A 6,089-nucleotide genomic window follows, 5' to 3' on the forward strand; every position below is an offset into this window, starting at 1 on the left:
TTTCACCCCACGCAATAGAAGTCCCAGAAAAAAAAAAATGAAAGAAAAACGAGCAGCGTTCGCCTCCTCAACTCGCAGCCAGAACAAGCGGCCACGTGATCTGGAGCCGATTATATGCCGCCAATGTTGATCATTGGCTGGTATTGGCAAAGCACAGGACACGCGCTGAGTTCTAGACATTGTTATGGCTCGGCTATTGTCGTCGTTGCAGCGATTGGACACGGGCCACTACCCGAATGCTTCTCGAGCTAGTAATTATCGCGAGCCCAAATCAAGTGCCCACGCAATTCTCGGCTCCAATCTATGAACCGCATTCAAATATCGTCATATGGGTGTACTGCGATCCCCACGTTACGTCATCAAATTTTGCAAAGGAGAAAGTGAATGCAAGTGATCGCTTTTGTCCTTGAAATTACACCGCAACAAAGGAGTTTCTTGGCCAGTGGCGTTGTGTGCGAGTATTTTTGAGTTTGTTCACAGTTAGAGTTTCACAGTTAGAGTTCACAGTTTGTTCACAACTGTGAACAAATTTTTTGTTCACAGTTAGATAATATAGTAGTTTATTGGGAACTACCAACAGATAGTGTAATATATTGTTTGCATGGACGCTATTAAGAATCGAATCTCGTGCTATGAGCGTTTTGAACGGGACTTCGCACAGGCGCTCTGCTGAGCAGACATTTGGCCTATGTAAGGTTCTCTACTTATCGTTAGCAGTTACCCCAATATCCAACATAAACATTAATAAAATTTGGAATAGTGTACTTAAAAAGAGTTACCTAGAAGTCCGTATCCACAAGTGCGGGCCACCCAGCGCTTACTTCCTCTCAATACGGGGGAATGCAGATCGTTAGAGAATTCCTCTGGGGCCTTTTGCTTTCCGCTTTGAGTTGTAAATACCGAACTTGATATGTAAGTGTCATATTTTCTTATGTCAAGCAGATAGGCAGTGCATATCCATATGTATGATTGTTACCTGACGCTTAGGAAGTACGGTTTATTTTGTGCACGTACGGACTCTTTCGTGAAATAATGAGCATTTCGTAGCGTGCAAGACTTGAAATGTGTTAGTCATGTGTTTAGGTTTCATTTATATTTTCAGTGATTCATGCCGGGTTACTTAGACGTTTTCCTCTTGACTTAAGTTTGTCCGGGAGTCTAGATGGTATACGTATCCTCTCCGTCAATACACAGGGCCAAGCTAACACACCTTGCAAATCACGCCTGTGCCAAGTGAATAAATAGTGTTAGGATATTAATGTCGCTTCATTGGCTTCTAGGCTCAGATGTTGAGGTAAGTACTAACATTAAATAGAAAACCTTACATAGGTCAAAATTCTGCTCAGCTGAGCGTCTATGCGAAGTCCCGTTCAGAACTCTCATAGCACGAGATTCGAGTTTTGATAGCGGCCGTACAAACAATATATTACAATTTCTGTTGGTAGTTCCTGACAGACTACTATATCACCTAACTGTAAATAAAAAATGAAACAAATGAAAGGTGGTTTTAGAAAATCGACTCCAAACTTGCTACTTTTTCGAAATATCCGTTTTTCAGGCACATGTATCGCATTACATATTTATTGCACAATATTGAAATTATACTCAAAAGAAAGAGCTTAATTGGAGCTTTACGGTGATGTAAATACCATAAAAATGTGTTGATTAGATCACACAGCGCAGCTTGCTGAACTTCGTCAAATATTGTTGCAGAGAGGCGGTTTGACAATTAAAGAAAAAAACATTAAACCTATTATGACCTAGACGCTTTAGTAGCATAACTCGCCGTTTGCATCTTCTTTTATTAAAGGCATTTACAGGGAGTTACTAAAAATTTCAGAGGTGTTAATTACGAGTTAGTGTATTTTTGCGAGTCACTTGTATTACTGGGCGGCAAGTGAACAAAAACCAAAATATAAGCCTTTATAGCCACCATACAAACTAAATATTACATTTTCTGTTTATTTTACTTTCTAAAGCACTGCAATAGGTAGCTAGAGAAAAACAATTAGCCGAAAGAAAAGGTGGGTTTTTTAGAAAATCGACCTCCTATTCCCCAATTTTTGAGATAGTCCTTGCTTTACGAAAAAATTACTGTCCTTTTTCTTTTACGCACAACATCAAATTTGTTGCCATTAGAAGGAGTATACTATAAGCTTTCTGAAAACATTAGATATGTTAAGACACCTCATATAGGTCACACGGAAGAGCTGGTGAATTTTCACAAATATCCTCCAAAAACGTCGTATTGGCAAATTTTTTAAAATATATTTTATATAAATAATCGCGTTAATATATATTTATCAAAGAATAAGTGTGGTCACAGGTATCTATTAAAAACAAAAAACAAGAGGCGGCAATTTTGAATTAGTGTATTTTTGCAAGTAAGTTTATTTACTGACAAAACAGTCAAAACAATATCTGAATTCAAGCTCTTATAGCTGCCATACAAACAAAATTTTCCATTTTCCATTTATGTTACCTTATAAAGCACCGCAATAGCTAGCTAGAGAAAAAAATCAGCCAAATAAAATTTTTTTTTTTTTAGAAAATGGACCTCCAATTTGCCTATATTTTGAAATAGTCCTTGATTTACGAGAATACACTACCCTTTCTTTTTTACACACAACGCTAAATTTATTATCAATAGAAAGAGTAAACTCTTAGCTTTCTGAAAATACTAAATATATTACGATATCTCAAATAGGCCACACGGAAGAGCTGGTCAAACTTTGACAAATATTGTCAAAGGGATGCACCTTGACAATATTTAAAATAAAATTGAAGATAAATAATTACAATAAATTATTGACCATAAATAATCCCTGTTCTGAGAGTGGCCCAAAAAAAAAATTACACTACACTACCAAAAAAATGGCAAAAGTAGAAAGGAGTGAAACATGACACCTCCGACAGGCGAGATAAAGGTCAGCTTGCGCCTCGGCTGCTTAAAATGTCCATAACTCGAGGACGAAAAATCGCCCAAACTTGCGCTTGGCACTCGCTGTTACAGAAGGGATTTCCCCAAAACATATAATTTATTTGTCAAAATTAAAATTTCGACCCTAAACCCCGTGCCTAAGTGAGATGAAACCACCATAACATTCTTAATTCTCCCGTATTGAGAGGAAGTAAGCGCTGGGTGCCCGCACTTGTGGATACGGACTTCTAAGTAACTTTTTTAAAGGGCACTACTCCAAATTTGGTTAATGTTTATGGTTGGATATTGAGGGAACTGCTAACGATAAGTACAAAACCTTACATAGGCCAAATGTCTGCTCAGCAGAGCGCCTGTGCGAAGTCCCGTTCGAAACGCTCATAGCACGAGATTCGATCCTTAATAGCGTCCATGCAAACAATATATTACAATATCTGTTGGTAGTTGCTGATAGACTACTATAATACGTAACTCTGAGTAAAAAAAAAAAAAAAATAAAGGTGTTTTTTTTAGAAAAATCGACTCCAAACTTGCTCCTTTTGCGAAATATCCGTTTTTCAGGCACATGTAGCACATTATATATTTATTGCACAATATCGACCATAATACTCAGAAGAAAGCGCTTAATTGGAGCTTTACGGTGATGTAAAGATCATAAATATATGTTGATTAGGTCAGACAGCACAGCTCCCTGAACTTCGTCAAATATCGTCGCAGAGAGGCGGTTTGACAAATAAAAAAAAATACATTAAGAACGTTATGACCTAGACGCTTAAATAGCATAAAAAATCATATGTCGAGAGTGTTCCTAAAAATTTATATTGATGTAGCGCAAAAAGTAAGGAAAAGGGATGGAGTGAAAATGGCAACCCCCATAAGCATGAAAAAACGACAGTTTCCACCTTGGCCTCTAGAACGGTCCATAACTTGAGAACAAAAAACCCTACGAACTCGCCGTTTGCGTCTTCTTTTATTATAGGAATTGCCCGATACCACGTATTTTTTTTTAATTAAAAATTTGAACAAAAATTTCTGCCTGCGTTTAGATGAAATCCTCTATATATATAGTTACTGGCAGGGTGGAGAATAAAAATCATGATGATTTAAGTCGGGACTTAAATCCGACCAGTTTTACTGTAACGATTTATATCAAACCTTTCCCGCAAATATAAACTCCAAAAGGTATTTTATTCACCGTTAATTCATCATGTGATGCTTTATGCTCAATGCTCAACACGAGGCGCTGAGCATTCCTTCTACCTTACACTTCGTTCGACAGTCGCATAATATCCTACTGTAAGCAAATCAGAGCGCGGAAGAAAAATACACAAAAAAAAAGAAATGCAACGTCCTGTTGGAAACCAGTCAAAATGCCAAAAAAAAAACAAAAAAAAAACAACTAATAACGCTTTTTAATTTAAGAAATCAAGTTGTTTTTGTTCTAGTATGACAAGTTCTAGATCAACAAAAAGTTGGCAACCAAAATTACTTTTAATTTACGGTCATTATCTATCCTGCATTGTTATCACTATCAGTTATTGGACGGATGTTTAATCACACTGCCATGTTTAAAAATACATCTAGAAATAAGGTATAACAATTTTCTAGCTACAGTGACTTAAATGAAATTAATCGTATTGAAATCAAATAAATCTGTTTTAAATAAAAAAAATCATCTGATTTAGGTGAGTTTTCTTTAATCCTGATTTGTTTTTCTACCCTGGTTATTGGGCACTGTTATAAGAGTGCGAAAACGTAAAGAGCATCAAAGAGCCATTTCTCGGGGAACCTGGACGTCAGCGCACAGCTTTTGCAGTGGTGAGGACCCGAAACACACTTGTTCACTCGGGAGACGTGTGTTTCGGCGTCTTGCCGCAGCGGGGCGCCAGTCACGTGGCTCCCCTCTCATTTTTGTCTGCCGCTCCACCTTTTCCACTTCGGCGGTCGCTTCTTGTGGAGATATGCCAGACTTTTGTCAATTTTATTGGAGGGTATGACCGAGCTTTTAATACGCGTGCGCGCTCGAGGTTTACGAGCTCGACGCGCGTGGAGCGAAAACTCACGCTGCATAACCCAGGAATCCTGGGTTCGACCCCCAACCCTGCCCTTTTCGATCTGGATGAGCATCGTACCGGCGTGCGGTCGTGTATCACTACTGAGTGAGAACGTTAAAGACCCCAGGTTAGCAGTCGTACCACTGGCAGAATTGCACATTTACAGTGTAAACCAGTGTCGCCCCATCCTTGCAGACCGACGTTAACCTGTATAAACACCAAAACGTCCAATTTAACTTTTCACTTTTTGAGATGCCAAGCGCTGTCGAATGTAGAAATTGATGTCCCGCTCGAGGCAGGACAACATTTTTCGACATCGTTCTCACTTTGTTCGTGGTGCCATTTTAAATTTGATCAAATCATGGGCAACAACAGTGATTAAAGAAATTCAAAGCCGACAAAACAGGAGAATCTCCAAGAAGCCGGGCAAATAATCAACGGTCGCTCGAGAATTAGTTAAGTGCATGAATGTTTCGAAAAGACTTACCCAAGAAAAAAAAAAAAATCACGAAGCAGCATGCTTTTATTACCTAGGGCACGTGACAGCGTGCGCGACGCGGAGGTGTGTCTTGAACTCCGAAGAGCGAGCGTTCGTACCTTGGGAATGGGTGGTCTACGCCCGAGAAGATCTCTTGTACTGCGCTCGTAGCTTTCTGATGCGACATAAAACTTTGATATTTAATTTTCCTTTTAGTTTCAACGAAAAATCCTTCCATTTTCTCCTCTTGGTGGCGCAAGCTACCATCCGCTACAAAGGGTATATCTAATGCCATTCATCCGTCCCTCCATGCACATGGTCCTCGACCCTCTAGGGGTTCGGCTACAGCAGGGGCTGAGTTTGAGAACAATGTCCAAAATCGCACTAAACGTTGATAACTGGTTTAGTAATGGGAACATTAGCGAAATAATCGGAGCAATCGAACTTGTCTTATCATAATTCGAAGTGGTTACGTAAAAGGCCCGTTATTAGCAAGGCGACGTCCTCTCAGGATGTCATACTGTTTAAAACACCTTTGCGTCTAACCCGCCCGACACCAACAGGTGCATCTAATTGCGACCTTGGGAGTTTCGAGCGCCGCATTTCTCAAACAGCGTCC

This window comes from Ixodes scapularis, unplaced genomic scaffold, assembly GCF_016920785.2.
Source record: "Ixodes scapularis isolate PalLabHiFi unplaced genomic scaffold, ASM1692078v2 PGA_scaffold6__148_contigs__length_123643588, whole genome shotgun sequence".
In the NCBI taxonomy this organism is placed as follows: Eukaryota; Metazoa; Arthropoda; class Arachnida; order Ixodida; family Ixodidae; genus Ixodes; species Ixodes scapularis.